At 40.1% G+C, this 18,641-nt stretch overlaps 1 long non-coding RNA gene across 1 annotated transcript; it reads left to right on the top strand.

Moving 5' to 3' along the window:
* Positions 1–541: 541 nt before the first annotated feature.
* LOC144589542 (uncharacterized) lies at positions 542–15,533 on the top strand. The gene is made up of 2 exons (XR_013545710.1): positions 542–754; positions 5,144–15,533. It is a non-coding gene; the product is annotated as an uncharacterized LOC144589542 (long non-coding RNA).
* The last annotated feature ends 3,108 nt before the right edge of the window (positions 15,534–18,641 follow it).

The following is an 18,641-nucleotide window of genomic DNA, read 5'->3' as shown; positions in this document are numbered from 1 at the left end:
CCTCTAGAACTCCCGTCTTCCCCAGTATTCCTCATTGGCTAGAGCTAATCCTTTTCTTTAATCTTTTTCCATATTTTTCTGCCTAAAAAATATCCCTACTAATTGGAGAAATTCAGTATCGACACAAGGAGAGCCAAGTCTCCTTTCTGTCTGTCCTTGTAGCACATAGCTTGGGAAACAAGCTCTCCTATTCTATTCTATTCTATTCTATTCTATTCTATTCTATTCTATTCTATTCTATTCTATTCTATTCTATTCTATTCTATTCTATTCCTTCCTTCCTTCCTTCCTTTTTGGACTACATCCCTCAGATTTCCCCTGGCCAGCATGACCAATGAACATATTGGCTGTTCCAACTGAAGTAATGTAAGGGCATGCCTGCAGAAGAGCATTGGGCATTGTGCCCAAACAGGCACCACAGTGCAATTTGATTGTGCAATTGATCATACAATGGTTGTACGACATGCCTGCAAACATTCACCCTGCTACAATTTTTTGTACTGCTTCTCTGGCTTTGCTCCAGGACAGGAGCAAAGGTAGCTCCAGGACAGGAGTTCAACCTCTAGCTGGCAGATGCAAATACAAAACAACAACTCTTCCGCCTACCAGAAAAGTTAACTACATGCATGAGTTTAATGGAAATTTTCTTCACCAAACAACACACAAAAAAGGACTGGAAGAACTATGAGCCTTAAGTGGTCATAAAAATAAATATTTTCAAGAAGACAATTCTTTTCTTTCCCTCTTCTGGAAGGTAAGTGCCCTTGGCCCATGGCTTTTTCTAATTCAGAACTGTGAAACTAGGAGTTAGATCTCTGGCCACATCGTCAAGTAGATTGCTGTTTCATTCCACCCAGATTTTTAAAATCATCTTTTAAACGTTGTGACGTTCTTTGATTTAAAGAAAGAGTGCATGTTTCAGGGAAAGGAACAGCTGTGTTTTCTGCTGTTTTTCAAATCAGCGCAGTCCTTTAAAACAGCAGGAGTTTTCCAATCTACTCACCCGTTCTGCACAGCTCAGTTTATTCAAAATATCCCCCAGCTCCAAGTACATTGTTCCGGAGGACAAACACCCTGATCTTTATCGGATTAAATTAACACACTAACAGTCATAGCACTCAAATACTATGAAGCCTAGAATCCTGTTCACTTACTCATATAAAGGCAATTGCTTAAGCATTTCACTCCCTTCCCCCCAGTAGACTCTCCTTTGCATGAATAGGTGAAGGATGATTGCAAACGGGAGTGTGCTGTACCTTGTGCTTTGCAGCCATCAGACCGCCCACCCACCTTTGTTAAAAGTGAGTTTTGCTGGTCACTTCAGGGCTGGATGGAAATTTTTGGCCTGCTCCTCTAACTGGCAATTAGGGGCAGGTATGTTTTCACCCATCCCATTCTTAACCTTACGTTAATTGCTAAGGGTGAGGTGAGGATGATGTTTATTCATTACACTGGCAAGTAGTGATCATGAGTTGGAAGGTGAGTTCAAGTGGGCACCCAAGAGGAGTGTGAGCTGTCTCACCTCCCAGGTTTGAAGGCCATGACTTTGCCCTCCTTTAGCACACACCCCCCTTGTGAAAGCGGATGTTGTGTTAATGTGTTTAATGAAGTGTGGCTCATATTTTAACCCACCTCTTGTGTCATGCCCCATCACTCTGGGCTGGGTGGGCAAGGGGAGCAGGAAACACTTGCTTAAAACCTCAGTGGAACGTTGGTCTGTAGTGTCTGAAGCACAATGCTTAAAGGGGTTGAGATGAACCCTAATAATATGGGTAGGGAAAAAGAATACATCTCTTCTTGCGCTTATCTGGGAATGAGTTCTACTAAATTCAATGAGACCTACTTTTGAAAAGACCTTTTGACACCACCAGTCACGATCATTGGATTTAAAATGATTCCACCCTCTGAGCATTAAAGAATGGTAAAATGTGAAAAGTCACACATTTTATGGCAGCTCTGAAGAACCACTCGATTGATCTTTTGTTTTTTATAATTCTCACCTGGAATAGGGTCATCCTATAGCTCCTCTATCCACTTCGTTGGATTTTTTTCCTCAGCCAGCTGCACTGATTGAAAAATTCTGTAATATCAAAGCCCTTAACGTTTTCGAAATTCTATCCCTCAAACCTTATGACAATCAGGAGGTTTGAATCACTAGCCCTGGAGTCTATACAAACAACACCCACTAAGCCAACATTAGTCCTCGAGTTGTACTCGGCACATAATCCATAATACAATAAGGGAATTCTTAAAGCTCTCATTTTGTGTAACTGTCACAACTACAGTTTTCCTTACCTCCCATACTAACCACAAATCACTAAAGTATAGTAGCATTCATTCATTCATTCATTCATTCATTCATCCATCCATTCATTCATTCATTCATTCATTCATTCATTCATTCATTCATTCATTCATTCATTCAGCTTCTATACTGCCCATCTGGCTACTAGGCCACTCTGGGAGGTTTACATATTAAAAAAATAAAACATGCACAGTTCCAAACAATGGACATGGTAATATAAAATCAAAATAAAGATAGAACAACCAACAATTTATAGAATAATAGTTAAAATAAAATAAAATAATATCAAGCAAGACAGCAGGACTGATAGCATAAATGGCCTAGTATTATAGTTAATAGTGGCCTAGCATACTAATTGATCGCCAGAACTTGCTATCTTTACAATTTGGGAAGGGGGAATGTCTGCAAAATATTTATTTTGGCTTTACAGAGCAATCCCACCAGTCTTATAAAAAGCAGCTAACTTATCCAAATATAATCTTAATACACACGTTCCTTAAAGGTAAAGGTAAAGGTTCCTTTTGACATTTTTAGTGCAGTCGTGTCCGACTCTAGGGGACGGTGCTCGTCCCGTTTTTCAAGCCGTAGAGACAGTGCTTGTCCGAAGACAGTTTCTGTTGTCATGTGGCCAGCCTGACTAGGGAACGCCGTTTTACCTTCCCACCAAGATGGTACCTATTTATCTACTCGCATATACATGCTTTCAAATTGCTAGGCTGGCGAGGAGCTGGGACAAAGCGACATGAGCTCACTCCGTCACGTGGATTCGATCTTATTACTGCTGATCTTCTGACCCTGCAGCACAGACTTCTGCTGTTTAGCCCACAGTGTCACCATGTCCCTCTACACCTTCCTTAAGATGGTGTAATTGTCACTCCTGGCATATATTCTCCTGTTTCCCCTATTTTCTCTGTACTAGTGTTCTTGCTGAACACTGAAGGGACACTTGTAGCCAGGGGTCTGTCTGTCTGTCTGTCTGTCTGTCTGTCTGTCTGTCTTTCTTTCTTTCTTTCTTTCTTTCTTTCTTTCTTTCTTTCTTTCTTTCTTTCTTTCTTTCTTTCTTTCTTTCTTTCTTTCTTTCTTTCTTTCTTTCTTTCTTTCTTTCTTTGGCTTTTACCCCGCCCATCTAGATTCAAATGAATCTACTCTGGGCGGCTTACAGTCTGAGCAATATCCTTTTCTGTGTCTATTACTGCAAGGTCAGACCAGGCCAGGATGACAGAAGCCTCAGTCCTATCCTGATTAGACTACTAGAATCAGTTCCTCATGAGACTACATTTGAAAAGTCTTTGGTGCTGTAGGTGGTCCAGAATGCAACTAAAGAAATGCTGGTGGATGCTCCCTTATGGATACTTTCACATTACATCTATCCTGCAGAGCTTGCATGGACTGACAATTTATTTTTAGACATGGCTTAAATTCTGAGCTCTACAATTATTTAGGTATTGCTTCTGTCCCTACTAGCCTGCCCATAATCTGAAATCTCTTAACTGGAAAAGAAGCATGATTTATTCGGCTGAGAGAAAGCACTTTCTCCATGCCTGTGTGTAAATGCCAGGGTTCTGTAGACTTTTTTGACCACCTCTCTGATTACATTTCTCCAAACAGCATCTTCTTGTTCAAGTAGTTGTTTGATTCTTGAGGTTCATGCAATGTCTTATTTGTATTATTTCTTTTGGTTCCTTTTTTATTTTATGATTGGTTTTAGCTTCTTAGCCATGCTGAGTGGTGTGTCTTATTTTTAATTGTGCAATTCAACACAGAATGTCCAGTTCCAAACTTGTAGATGTGCAGTTGGAGAAACAAGGGAAAAGTGAGGCTATACACATCTCTTTATTAAGAACTTAAACAGCAGGCAGTGTCACGTAACTCAATTTATATCAGTGTTAGGAAGCACTTCTTTTTCATACTTAAATCAAACTTCCCAAATAGTGACACAATGTCTTCCTTGTGGCTAGAACCTTCTCTTCTTCATCTTTATCCATGTAGAAAATCTGCAGACCTTGTTAACTGTAATGCAACAGACACTGACAACCTGTCAGCCTGAAGGTTTGTGTTTGGGTGGAAGTGGTGGGGGTGGTTTGTCAGGAACTTTGTACAGGAAAATCAAAAACTTTTTAAAAACCTGATGTGCAAGGACTAGGTGGGCAAATAACAGCATGGATGTGGAGCATTGTGCACCTATAACCTCGGTCTAGGCCATTTTAAGGGGTCCCTTCTGTGCTTCCTTATGGACCCCTGTATGGGAAAACAGGTCTTAAAATCCCACTGCCACGAGGCAATATCCATCTCAAACAAACAAAGAAAATCCACCAGAAATGGAATTCTAGAAAATGGAGATGCCATTTTGGTTTGGTGTATCTGCATTTTCAGCCCTAGTGTGGTCTTGGGGGTGGAAAACTGGCCCCTGGAACATTTAATGTTGCCCACCTCTGTATTAGGATCAGGGAAACATGAGCTGAAAACCTCTCTCAGCCATGGAATTCAGTCACTGTTCCTGGGTGAGTGACTGACTATCAGGCTTCTTACTTCCTAGGATTACTGCAAATATGAAATACAGTTGACATTTTTAATTTATCCTTATTTAGTGGAAATTCAATGCCACTGTACATGTGAATTCTTTGTGTCATTTACTACAGTATACCATGTACTCTCCCAAATGCCAGTACATAGGAAAAAAAGGAGTTTAATTATGTAATCTAAGCTTTGATGTTTTTTCCTGATCAGTGAGGGAAATGACTATTGTTTCCTGAACAAAATAATTAAGGGATTACATACTTAAGCAATTGCATACCACTTTCCTGTCACTTCAGTTATCTTTGATTTCCAACTCCATAGGCTTTAATGAAGCTGTTGTTCCCGGGCTTTAAATCAGTCATCTTCACATAGAGGGGAAGTCAGGATGAAGAAGCTGCTGTATAATATCATGGGATTCCTTTCTCATGCCTCCATCTTTCATCTCAGACTGACACACAAGTGTTTATTATGATCTCTGTGCAAGGCTGCATGAGCATCAGTGGCAACAGTAGTCAAAGAGAGTCATTGGTTTCATTTTCAGTGTGTGAGATAGTGCTGAAACTTGTAAGCTGACAGGGAAGGAACTGTACACACCATAAGTAGCTTATTATCTCACAGTGGTTTTCATTCACTGTGAACCGCCTGTTTCTAGAAATGAAAAGTCACATTTGGACAAGGTAATGACATTAGAGTATCTTTGCAAACATATGTTCAATGTGTGTCATCAGTATATATCGTACTATCTTCTTTAAAGGAATCTAAGTACTAGGATTGGAAAATGCATGAAGCACACTCAGTAGCAATTGTTAAGAACACAGGGGCTCAGTTTAAAATATATGTGCATCATTCGGAGGAAAAAAGGAAATGGGAAAATACTGTAAGAATAGTTTTCTGAACCTCATGGAATCTGGTGGAATCTACTGAGCATGTGCCATGTGTTATACACAGAAATATAACATAGCACTTTCTGTGGGATATTTCAAAGTATTCCGGTTTTTAGGATATTAGACTGGCCTGAAATCAGCCATGTAAGATGAGGTCTTTGGCATCATTTAAGGTATCTTCTACACATATAATCAATGTGACTAAATGACTACTAACTACCTCACAATAGTCAATTTTACATGGTCACAAAACTTCATGTCACATAACTGTCGTGATATACAAAAGATGTTGAATTATATGTACCCCAACCATTATTCTATGCATGAGGGGGAGAAGGAATAAAAATGTACCTCTCTGACCTGCCTACAAGGGTGTTGTTTGTTCACATAGAAAGGTGATGCTCAAATAGGACCTACACATACAAATCTCTATGACTGCAAGTTCAGATAAGGCATGCAGTTTTAGCTAGAATATGAAGCACATAATTGTGGCTCTATACCAATGGGATCTTATCTCCTGCTGGGATCCTACAGTCTTGCCTGCATTTTCAATGAACTGTAAGTAAATCTGTTGAAATATAGTAACTGTGTGCCCTCAAGTCAATTCTGACATAGGAATTCTTTTCAGAGTTTTCTAAGAAGGGTGTATTCAAAAGTGGTTTGTCATTCTCTTCTTCTGGAGGAACTCTGGGACTGCACAGCTTACCAAAAGACTCTTGGTTGTTCCCCCCATCCTACTGGTATTGGACACATCTGATCACAAAAATGGCATGTTTTCATGAATTTCCTTAGTTGTCGAACACTTGTGTCATGCCTGATTTTTCATTAACATATTTTTTAAGCCTGCATGTAGTTTTATTTAAATATTTCTTAGTGTTCCACCTCCTTCCCTTCAGTGTCTAACACAGTAAGCAAGAATTAGGGAAAGAAATATGGCCCATGGCCCAAGTAAAGGAGTGTCATATCCTGCCACCCCAGGATGAGGTATCCTCCTATGAAGATCATGAGCCACTTTGGTTGTAATGAAAGCAGATGTGACTCAGAATCCAACTTCCCAGAAGACAGACCTATGACCAGACATTTCCCTGGCCACTGTGTTGTCTGTTGGGGGGCAGTGGCGAAATCCATTAATGATATTTTACCCTCCACATTTTGCTCCCTCCAATAAAAGCTAAAATTGAAGGCCAGACAGAATCAGACATTTCCATCTAAGAAACATCTTAGAAATATCTTCCAGAGAAACAAACCACATTTTCAAGAAACTGATAGGGAAAGAAGAAAGCATTTTGTGATATATATCTTGGACCCCTTCAGAAAATTGAAGGTATATCATGTTGCTTAGCTCTTAAGGGTTTGAGAAGCAAAAGTCTCAAAAAAAAAAAAAAACACCCAGGAAGGAGTACATTAGAGGGTCCTTAGGGTCATAAACTAGAATTTGGATGCAGTGACTAATTACCCTGTGGGAACAGAAAGTGTCCAAAAGCAAAGACATTTGGAACATTTCCAGAATATATAAAAGGCTCGTTGCAAAGAGGAGGGTCACTTGCTGACTGTTCAGCAGATGGAGCAGATGTTGCTACTAAACAGATGCTTGTTGCTGTCAGTAGAAGCCTTATGGGGAAACATCAAGATAGATATTGATGTGCTAAACTTTGGCAAAGTCATAGATCTCTGGCTATTTTTATTTTTCAGCATTTCTTGGGTTCCTGTTAGCAAAATTGGTTGCTTTGATGCAAAGAAAGAGAGATTATATGATATATATTGTCAGGATATGTATCTAGAAGTGACATTTTAAATCTTTAGATCTTAGCTAATACATGGTTTGGATATAGATATAGATATAACTGTGTGCTCTCAACTGAATTCTGACTTGTGGCAACCCTTTTCAAGGTTTTTCCAAGTAGAGAATACTGAACCATGGTCTACCATTCCCTTCGTCTGGGGGCATCCTCAGACTGTGCAGATTGCCCAAAGGCACACAGGCTGGTTCTTCCAGGATGCTTAGTAGGGAACTGAACTGCCAACCTCTGGCTCTGCAACCAGATGTCTAACTCATTAAGCTCTCCAGCCCATTAGGTAGGTAGGTAGGTAGGTAGGTAGGTAGGTAGGTAGGTAGGTAGGTAGGTAGGTAGGTAGGTAGGTAGGTAGGTAGGTAGGTAGGTAGGTAGGTAGACAGACAGACAGACAGACAGACAGACAGACAGACAGACAGACAGACAGACAGACAGACAGATACTAAGCCAATTATTGGCAAACCTTTCCCTGTTATAAAACTTAAATAACTTGTAAAATCTTGGGAATCATTCATTTTACCTCTGTAATAATCTCAAGGCCAATGCCCCCCTTTCCCTCTGCAGTTCTCTATTACTGCCAAAGACTCCTTTTCCCATGATCTCTGAGAACAGCTATTTAGCAGTGAATTTCTCTATATTCACTGGAGCTGTTCCTCCTTTAGTGAACTTAGGGTCAAACTAAATATTTGAGAAAACAACATGCTTCCTGGGATGAAACCTTTTTTTCTGCTCAACAATGAGATTTTATCAGAACTACAAGCCTGGACTCCCAGTATAGACTCCAGTGGATAGAGTGACAGACTAGGACTCTGGAGAACAGGGTTCAAATCCCTGTTCAGGCATGAAAAGTGACATGGGGAAAGGAACTGGTAAAACTACTCCTTAAATATCTCACTTTTCTTGAAAGCCTTATTAAGAATGTTGATTTGATGGCAAAAAATACTCCCCCTACACATACACCTGAGCCTAGACAATCAGACTTACAAACCAAGCTTGTGCATACATTGAAGTAACCAATCACAAAACAAGGCATGTAGGAATACAGTACAAGACACAATGATGAGGTAAAGCATGTGCTATGACATACAGAGATTTTTCACCACTTAAATGAGCAGCACTTTAAAAAAAACACTAAACATATCAGCCACTTTGACATCCTCACAGAAAAGTGGGGATACAATTCTAATTCACACTGACACCATTATCTTTCTGTCAACAATATTTATATTAGATATAGACTATTTGTATTTATTTCCCTGGGGATACTCATGATCCACTCACTGTTCACTGTGCAGTGCTTGGCTCCATCATTGTTGTTGCACCAATTGTGAAAGGAGCCCGGCTGGGCCATTTTCTGGCATTTTGAATCATGCATACTGAAGCAGAATAACCCATCTGTGATATGATTGCTGGGGGAGGGAAGAAACAAGAACATCTGAGATGTCGCTGCACTCTCTCAGTGCCAAAATGTTTTGAAGGACTGTCTAGGACTTGATGAAAGGATGAAGCAAAAGTTTGAGTGAATACAACACATATAACAGAGAAACACACACCCTAGAACCTTTCTGGAAAACTGATGTTGCCACGTTTACTCCACAGAATGTAGACTAGAAAGCTATTTTCCAGTGTCCAAACTCTTGCTCTTCAAACATGTTGCCTATATGTTCCAAAAGATGTCCAGTTGTCCTTTGGAGAAAAAAAAGGGGGGGTTGGAGTTAACCACTATTATCAGTTGAAACCAAAGTTGAAACCATCTATACAATGTAAAAGACAGATAGTGAACAAAGATGGGGTGGGTGGGAAATCAACTCATTTGAAATGTGATGTTGGAGGTGAGCCATATTGACACCACAGGCTACCCAAAAGGCAGATAAGTGGATGCTCAGTAAAGTCAAGTCTGTACTCTCATTAGAACAAGCATGTATAATTGAGGATATCCCACCTTTGCCATATAATCAGAATACAAAATTCATCAGAAAAGACAATATTGTTGGGAAAATGGTGGGGGTAGGAAGAAAGGAAGACTTAATATGAGACAGATTATCTCAAGAAAAGAAGCCATAGTTGTTAATCTGCAAGTCTTGAGCAGAGCTGTCAATAATAGGACATTTGAAAGGTCATTAACTTATATAATTAGCACATTAGAAGTGACTTAATAGCACATAACAACTTTGGAGACATTTTTCTTTTTTTCTTGTAATTAGCAAGCAATTGTATGGTGACAAGATGAGTGGAATGGAGACTATGACAACATATAGGCACAAAAGCTTTGCTAAGATTGATCAAGACCATCCTCAGCCACAAAGCAAATACAGTAATTTCAAAACTTAAATAAGTGTACTTCTGAATATTTGTTCTGTATTCTTTTTAAAATATATTTTTAAATATTTTCAGTATCTGTATATATTCTTTTTAATATTCCGTTTGTATCTTCATTTTTACAACAAGACACAGAATCCCCTTGTAAGCATGATTCTGATAAGCCTGTTTCGCCAGGAAGGAGTTAAGAGGTTAGCTAAGAGTCAGCTAATTGTGTCTTGATAGACAAAATCAGCTGATTTCCTCTTGAAAACCTATGTGAGAAAACTGTTTGGTCTCAGAAATCATGAGATTGTTTACTGAAAGTGCTAGAACAAAACACAGCTACCATCTGTTTTTCTAATTAATATAAAGGGAAGCACTTTGAATACATTTTACAAAATACATAGCAAAATGTCCCTATTTCTGGAGGACTGACACAATTACTTTCCTTAAGGCAAACCTGTTTGTGTGTGTGTGTTTTTATTTCTTAAAGAAAACCTGTCTTTTCAGTCACTGAATGTCTATCAAAATATCTCTCTCATTTACCTACAAATGTATACAAGTTACCATGTATGCCTAGTCTTATAACAAACTGGTTGCTTTTCCCTTTTGAAAGGCCTTTTTTGAGGATCAATATTCCCTTTCTTGCAACCCAGATTCCTTCCAAATAAAGAAAAGCAGGTGGGGCCAACCATTCTTTTTCAAGATAAGCTGGATTGGTATTTTCAATTTGTGGATCTGTTTTAAATCTGAGATCTTTGGAGGTCAGCTATTTCTAAATGAGGGAATTAAAAGGTAAAGGTTCCCCTTGACATTTTAGTCAATTGTGTTCAACTCTAGGGGGCGGTGCTCATCCCCGTTTCCAAGCTGTAGAGCCAGCGTTTGTCCAAAGACAGTTTTCCGTTGTCATGTGGCCAGTGTGGCTATACATGGAATGCTGTTTACCTTCCCACCGAGATGGTATCTATTTAGCTAATTGCATTTACATGCTTTCGAACTGCTAGGTTGGCGAGGAGCTGGGACAAAGTGACGGGAGCTCACTCTGTCACGTGGATTCGCTCTTACGACTGCTGGTCTTTTGACCCTACAGCACACAAATGCTTCTGGGGTTTAGCCCGCAGCGCCACCACGTCCCCAAATGAGAGAATAGGTAAAGGTAAAAGTTCCCCTTGACAAATGTCCAGTCGTGTCCGACTCTAGGGGGCAGTGTTCATCCCCATTTCCAAGCCATAAAGCCAATGTTTGTCCATAGACAGTTTCTGTGGTCACGTGGCCAGCATGACTAGACACGGAATGCCGTAGTGATACCTATTTATCTACTTGCATTTTTACATGCTTTTGTACTGCTAGGTTTGCCTTGGGGAATGTTGATTTGCTCTGCTGCAAGTAACAGAGTAGCACTGTCATGCAGTGGTAACCCTCTATAGTTATAGTCTATAACAGCTTATGCCAGTTAAAACTGCTTAGTCCATTAGGTGCTGCTAGAGTTGTTGCTACTTTTGCTGTGACAGATCAACAAGGCCACATCCCTGGATGATTAACCTTACTGAATTTTTAAGCACCTTTTGCCTTAGTCTTTCACACACACTGTTGTTGTTTCTTGATTGTTTATGTTTTGATATCTTACTGTTCTAAACTGCCTTTGGGCTCTTGATGAGAAAGGAAGACTGAATAAAAATATCCTTTAAAAAAACTAAATAGGATACAAAGAGAGAAAGAGACTGAGAAAGAGAAAGGGAGAGAAATCTGCCAGAGCACCTTTGTTCCACTAAATACTAATAGCCAGTAGCCTACACAGACTGCCCTCGTGCGGCAAGATCAGAGCCACTGGGCCTCCAGTAGCATTTGGCACAATTTTTGTACAGTATTTAGAAACAGTATCCGAATGGACTTTTTGTACATAAGAGAGCCCAACATTTTTCTAAATTCTTTATTGATAGACAGAATAAATGAATGTGCTTCCTCCTCCACCACCACAGATCATCTTTTCCAGTTGTGCTGAATGTGTATTGGGAGCTCATCCCATGAGAAAAAATCCTCTTTCAGTGGCATATAGAGGAAATTGTTTCACCAGCAGTGGCTGATTACTGCTAAATGAAGAGTCTTTTTTTTAATGCCTCATTGCTTCAACTTCATCTCTTTGTGTGAGAGGTGCATGAAGGAGGGATTCTTTAATTAGTGACCATCAGCTGGTGGTGGTGTCATGAGTAAGTTATGTAAGTGAGCATAAATTTTGGAAGACAAATTTTGCAAATAGGTACAATGCTGCTTTTGTTTGCATCCAGATTTTGTTCAATCCACCAATAATATCAGTACAGAGCTTGTATATTAGGGGAAAGGTTCCTGTTTAACCTTTCTGCCAATTTTATTTTATTTATTTATTTTATTTTAAACATTTTTACCCCGCCTTTCCCCTTAAAAGGACCCCGGGCAGCATGCATCATTAAAAGACCATATTTAAATATTTAAAAGGATCAAGCACATACTACACTAAAAGATGATAAACAAAAGCAACACAAAAAAAACACATTCAAAGCAGTAAGGCACAAACAGCCATTTAAAACCCCCACTGAGGCTGCCAATCATTAAGGGAAAGCTTGCCTGAAGAGAAAGGTCTTACTCTGCTTGTCGAAGGACAGCAATTTTCCCGTGCGTTTTGTTTATTATATTTATATTAGGATAATAGGATAATTTTCATATTGATCACGTGGGCTTCCCCTTACAGTTTGGAGCCTGAAAGAGAATTGACCATCTCAGTTGTTATCTGGATGTTTTGTGAACATCGAATCAGTCATGTTTCTCAGTAACCCAAAGCAGATTGTCACAAAGTCTCATAACTGTAGCTGCTGCTTCTTTTGTTGCCTCTGGGTTGGGAAATAACAGCCAGCTGGTATTTCTCCAGAGACCAAAATTAGCTCTGGAACATCTAGCTGCTGATTCTGAGGCAGTCTTCTTTACTGTTAGTTATCCTGATTATCTTCAATAGCTAGTTTTACAGGCCCTGTTTTACTGCAATGGGTCTGTAAATCTGGCTGCCTTGCCTCCATAGCCATCCATTTGAAATCTCACGGTGAGCCAGAATGTGAGTAGCTCCACTTAACTCCCATATTTGAAGTAGCCTGACATTTTCTTTTTTGTCTGCTTAGAAGCTCAGCAGCACAGTCTCGGATTTGCATTTCATCACAACCTTAATGGACGAACAGCAGCGAGTTTGTGAATTAAGGCTTGCAAGATTAGAGAGTTTGTGCCCTAGATCTCAAATCTCTGGTGAACAGCTTGCTGCAGCTCTACAAATCATTCTGTCAAAACAAATTGTGCTGTTAAAATATACCTTTAAAACTATGCCCCCCAAATAGGTAATATGGAAGTAACTGAAAAACCCAAAGTGCATACAAATAATGGGGAGGGGAAGAAGTTCGTTTGGAAGGGTGGAAAGAACCAAAGAAAGCAATGACAGAAACGAAAATAAAAATTATGAATAAATGCCACTTCACGTTATCATGAATTATGGTTGCACCCACTCAAAGTCTAGTGATCTCCTGACATAACACACACTTCCAGTAAATATCCCAGTGCAGTGCAGTGCAGTGGTTAGAGTGTCAGAATAGGACTCAGACGATGAGGGTTCAAGTCCATGTTTGGCCGTAGAAACTTACTGGGAAGTATCAATGGTAAAGCCACTTCTTGAATATTTCACATACCTCAAAAATCCTACTGAGGTTGCCATAGAATTGAAGCAACTTGGCACACAGCAGAAATGTGGAGAAAATCTGCACTAAATCCCAGCTAGGGTGAATTTTGCAGTATATCACATCAAATAGCTAGTTTGCATTCAGTGGCAAATACCTAACTTGCATTGATCTTCAGTGGTACCATTCTAATTATATCAGGGAGAAACCACCAGAGGTCCAGAGGCCACATTAATTTTATAACAGAACTAACTGTTAATCAAACATATTATTCAGGGACAGAGATCATATCTAATTCTGCTTCAGGAGAACAACAAAACCTTACTCCCTGTGAGGTAATAAGAATTATATTAACTATTGATAGGACTCGTATGTTCCTCTTTGATCCATACCTTCACAAGCATGCTGTAGTGCTGTCTTTCTGGACTGATCTGCATCAATACCCATGGCTGTCTCTGTAATGGTGAGTGATAGGCCATCTGCCCTTCAAACATATCCCAAAGTAAATCTTTCTTTCTTTCTTTCTTTCTTTCTTTCTTTCTTTCTTTCTTTCTTTCTTTCTTTCTTTCTTTCTTTCTTTCTTCCTTCCTTCCTTCCTTCCTTCCTTCCTTCCTTCCTTCCTTACTTACTTACTTACTTACTTACTTACTTACTTACTTACTTACTTACTTATTATTTGATTTCTACCCCGCCCCTCTAGACAGAGTCTACTTGGGGCGGCTTACAAACAAATCTGTCACAGAGATAGAAACCTTTGTGTAGTAAAGTTGTACCGGGAGTTGTACACCCTGATGATAAAACTCTCCTATTAATGTCCACTTCAGAGTTATGAAATGGCAGACTAAACACACACTTTAGAGTTGCTGTAAGTGCTTCATGTGGGCCAACCAAAGACAACACTCGCTTCTCCTTGAACTCAGAGGCAAAACTACTACAGTGTACTAGGAGAGCCCTAAATAGAAGATCTAACAACTCACACTAAAAACATTTTGCCTGAAAGGCATAACAAAAAAACAAATTAGAGTCAGTGATTTAGCTATGAGAAGGATGGGGGGGGGGAGAGAGGGGACTCTGAAGGTCCCTGGAATCAGCTGCATATGAGTTACCATGAAATCTGAGAAACTCATATCAAGAATGCTTCACCTCCAGTTCAATTCACTACATAGCTCATGTGAGTGAACAGTGTCAGTACCAGATGTTACTCTACGGCAGAGGTGGAGAAAGTGAAGCATTTGGGCCACCTGGAGACCTCCAGTTGCCCAATTATAGACCAAACCTCCAATGATAATCTCCTCCCTCCTTCCCCCAAAATTTTTATGATTTTTTAAAACTAAAATATTTATTTATTTATTTATTTATTTATTTATTTATTTATTTATTTATTTATTTATTTATTTATTTATTCGATTGATTGATTGATTGATTGATTGATTGATTGATTGATTGATTGATTGATTGATTGATTGATTCATATACCACCCATTTGGCAGCCAGGACCGCTCTGGGCAGTTTACAACAGTAACAAAACCATTAAAATAACAAAACAATACAACATCAGAGTTAAAGTGCAAATTAAAATATCATAAATAAAGTGAAGGACAAAGTGAAAAAACACAATACATACAATTAATATAATTAATATCATAAAATACGGCAGCATATAAAAGTTCATTATCAGAGATATTGTTAAACACACTCCATTCTCCATATACAGTTAGAAGTGGGGGTAATTTTGCCATGGTTTTGTCCCCCATGAGCTGTTTTAGGTCTGGGGAATTAGTATTAGTATTCAAAAACACCAGGCACAATCAATCAAAACTATAAAAACATTGACTGGTGTTATATAACAGATACAAATTTTAACCAAAAACCTAAATGCAGTATCTGTTAAATATTGGTGCAGTATGTGTGCTGTTCCTAACATTGCAATTTTGTAGCTCTGATGGTGTTATTTCTGAGATCTGTAATTGCTTGACATTGTTCCCAAAGCCCCCATGACTACAGGGGCCACTGAAGTGTGTTTTATCCACAAGCAAGATGTTTCGATTCCCAGGTCTCTGTATTTTCTTAGTTTTTCCAGTTCTTTATTTTCAACTCTAGTATGCCCCAGAATTGCAATGTCAATGATCCAGACATTTCTTCTTTCTATAGCTACTTATGTCTGGTGTGTTATATTCAAGGTGTGTATCTTTGGATCCAGAAATTCCACAATATCTTGACCTCCTCATTTTCTGACACCTTCTCTACCTGATGACCCCATGGGTTTTTGGAGGCTGGCTGGTTACTTATTTTTTCCCCATAATGGCCAGTGCACTAATTTTGCCACTCTATCATGTCTAATTTTGTAATCTGTTTGTTCAATCTTTGGACATAGGTTGATGAGGTGTGACACAGTTTCATCTTTTTCTTGACAAAGTCAACATTTGCTGTTAGCACTAATTCCTTGTATCTTAGCTTTCATCACAGTTTGTAGTGCTTGTTCTTTTCTATCATTTTCTTAATGCGGTAATCTGATGAATAATCCTGGTGTCCATTAACCCTGGCATAAAAGGTGAGCGCTGACAACCTACCCTGTATAGTTCCAGGAGCCAATCCCTTCCTATTCAAATGCACAATGAATTGTTGAAGGTGTTCCACTGGTGCAGGCCAAACTGGCTCCAAACTGACCAGCTTCCTAAATTCCTGAAACTCTATACTAACAGCCGAGTACCCTTTCCATGTCCTCAGTGCCAGGGCCAAGCCTATTGCTTTTTCTGCATCTTCGTGCCAATTTGCCAAACCTCTGGGGGCAGAATCTCCAGGAACTCATTGGCTCCTGGATCTAGCTCCCTCAACCGCTCAATCTGTTGGCATGATGATGCATCAGCTAATTTATTGTCTATACCAGGGACGTTGGGCCTGCACTAGAATGTTAAACCGCAAGGTCCACAATGTGAATGCCCTAACTACTGTCACAACCCATTCTGAATGTGACTTAAGGTTGTTTATAATGTAAACCACCGCCTGATTATCGCACCAGAACTGGACAACAGAGTTTGACCACTCTTCTGCCCATAGTCACAGCACTCCAACTATTGGGAAGGATTCCATAAATGTTAAATCCCTGGTAATACCAGACTGATGCCAATCTTCAGGCCATGTGCCTGTGCACCATCTACCTCTGAAATAAATTGCAAATCCTAAGGAACCTGTAGCATCCGAATGGACCTGAAAGTCCGCCTTAAGCCCTATTTCACCTCTCCAGAAAAATATTCCATTGAAATCTGCTAAGAACTGACTCCAAACTTGTAAATCCTCCATCATACCATGCGTAAACCTAGTCCTATGTGAAGGGTGATGCAGACCCTTCATTGATTCGCAAAGTCGATGCGAAAAGGCACTTCCTGGAGCCATGACTCTGCAAGGAAAAGTTTAAATGGCCCACAATCTTCTGAAGCTCTTGCAGAAAAACTTTTTTTCTTTGCAATAGTGATGCTATCCAAAATTTAAGGTCAATTAATTTGTTGTTGGGTAGCCTCGATATCTGCTTTACAGTATCTAGCTCAATGCTGAGAAAAGTCAGGGAAGTGGCTGGTCCCTCTGTTTTTTCCTCTGCCAAGGGTAGACCTAGCTCCTTTGCCAGTGATTGAAAAACGTTCAGAATAAGTCTACACCTCCGTGTATTCCTTTCACCACAAAAAAGGTAGTCATCCAAATAATGGGCCATAAACTTACAGCCCACTCTGTGCCTAAGCTTCCACTCAAGAAATGTGCTAAAATGCTCTAATGCAGAGCATGAAACAGAGCAACCTATAGGCAATGCCCTGTCAATGTAAAAGGATCCCTGAAACTGAAATCCTAATAGAGCCAAATCCTGTGGATGAACTGGCAGAATCCAGAAAGCTGATTTAAGATCACATTGCGATCACTGACCACCGGGATCCTAAAGTCATACTGAAAACCGTCTAATAAGTAGTTAGCCTCCTCTCTGTGGGGGTAATCACACAGCCCTGCTTCCAAAACTGTATCCTTAATTGGGCTGGGGCCCTTTTCCAGTGTTACCCCACCACTATTTGTTTTTTACCTCCTCCTGGGCCCTTATTCTGATGTTGAGCCCCAGCCCTGAAACCTGATACATTGGGGGGCTGGTCTCCACATGCTGAAAACTCATGCCTGAAACGGCATGGTTTCCTGGTGCAAGTGCCCTTGGCATTGCAATCCCAGCAGAGCAGGTGGGGTTGAACCATCTGCCCTTCTTCAACGTGGGTATTTTGATTTGGGGCCTTATTTCTCCTCAGGTGTCCACTATCAAGCCTATCCTGTAAATTAGGTCTGGCTGGTGTCATGATCTGCAGCCACAGACCAGGCAGGGGTTCATCTCACCAAAGATTTGGACGAATCATACTACACATACAAAATAATTCATCATATTTAAGCTACACCTGTCCAGTGAAATCTACATACACCCTGTAGATCAAATCTAAACATTGAAAAATGGATTGAGCCTGCCACAGTTGGGCCTTTACAACAACCCCTGAGTAAATTAAAAATCCAAGTAGCCAATTGGACCATGTCCTGTCTGGCTTCTTCTTCCTACATCTCTACTTGTCTTTATCATCTTCCTTGTTTAGATCCTTTTTCTCCACATTTCTATTTAGCAACTCAAAGAAATCTACACATTATCCTCTCATTGTTTTTCTTGAGTCGCCAGGGTGAGATGATCATCTAAAGACATCATGTAGTCACCGAAAGGTAAAGCTCGTAAAGGCACGGTATTGTAACCTGTGCCAGGGATGGGCATAGCCAAACCCCTTCCCCAGCTGTAATGTTCAACGGGGCTGAAAATGTACCCTGGGTATATGGTGCAGCCCATCCGCCAAATTGTGTGCTTGAACCAGGCCATGAAGTGCGCAGGGACCTGAAATTCTGTGTATCATAAGGCATATAAAAAGGGGGATTAAATTGTCTGCTGTCATCCCAAGGCCAAGCAGGGATCAGTGAAGGAGTGCCTGATGCAACAGCTGACTCACCTGATGAAGGTGTTGCGAAGCATGCTTCATCCCTGCTATAAGGACATTCAGGGCTGGCCTGATTACCAACCTCCTGCCTGTCATGAACTGTAGTCACTGGCTCGGAAGCCACTGGGGTTGATGACCTTCTACCTCTGTCAGTG

The sequence above is a fragment of the Pogona vitticeps genome, chromosome 5 (genome assembly GCF_051106095.1).
Source record: "Pogona vitticeps strain Pit_001003342236 chromosome 5, PviZW2.1, whole genome shotgun sequence".
NCBI classification, from domain to species: domain Eukaryota; kingdom Metazoa; phylum Chordata; class Lepidosauria; order Squamata; family Agamidae; genus Pogona; species Pogona vitticeps.
Note: the sequence above shows the minus strand (reverse complement) of the source record. Positions and strands in the feature narration are given on the sequence as shown.